The following is an 882-nucleotide window of genomic DNA, read 5'->3' as shown; positions in this document are numbered from 1 at the left end:
TATGGAAAGTTTTCAGATTGTATTTCATGATTTTCTATGCTTCTACCAGGCTCTTCATCTGCAGTATTTGTTATGCAGATATTTGGTCACTTATTGGCTGAGATTTCATATGTTGTTTTCATTTTTAATGGCTATTTTTTCTTTCGTTTTGGTGACTTGTACTAAATCAAAGATTGCGTCTTCAAGCTCAGAGGTTCTTTCGTCTCTATGGTCTAATCTGTTGTAACGTTCTAAAAAGTTTATTTCCTGTATTGTATTCTTTATCTTCAGAATTTCTGTTTGATTCTTTTTGATTGTTTTTATTTTGCCAACGGGTACATGCACTCGCTAGAGAAAGTCAGAGAGGGAGAACGCACCCTCCATGGGGAATGGTCATGCTGCAATCCCTTCTCCTTCACCTCTCCATCCTATCAAGATTTTGGGCATGAATGCACGTGTGCCCAGCATGTTTCTTAAACCTTCTGGTCTGGGATTTAAACCATGGGGTCGGCATGTGGAATTCAGTTGCCCCAACCACTGACTGGGCCACAGAGATGATCCTGATTTTTTTTGAAATGTCTACCTATTTATAAAATTCCATATTCATGTCATGGAATGATTTTCTCATCTCCTGTGTCTGTTTCTCTTGCATGTCATTAAATTTTACTATGATCAATATTTTGAATTATGGTTCCAACATTTCTGGGATTCTTTCCTATTTTTTTACCTTTTTTTTTTTTTTTTTGAGAGATTTTCGCTATAGGGCGCGTGCACTCGCCAGACAGAGAGACAGAAAGCGAGAAATCACCCCCCCAATGGGGATGGTCACGCCACAATCCCTTCTCCTCCATTCTCCTCTCGGGATCTTGGGCACGCATGCACACGTGCCTGGTGTGAGTTTTA

Source organism: Tupaia chinensis, unplaced genomic scaffold, assembly GCF_000334495.1.
Source record: "Tupaia chinensis unplaced genomic scaffold, TupChi_1.0 Scaffold148012_1, whole genome shotgun sequence".
NCBI classification, from domain to species: domain Eukaryota; kingdom Metazoa; phylum Chordata; class Mammalia; order Scandentia; family Tupaiidae; genus Tupaia; species Tupaia belangeri.
Note: the sequence above shows the minus strand (reverse complement) of the source record.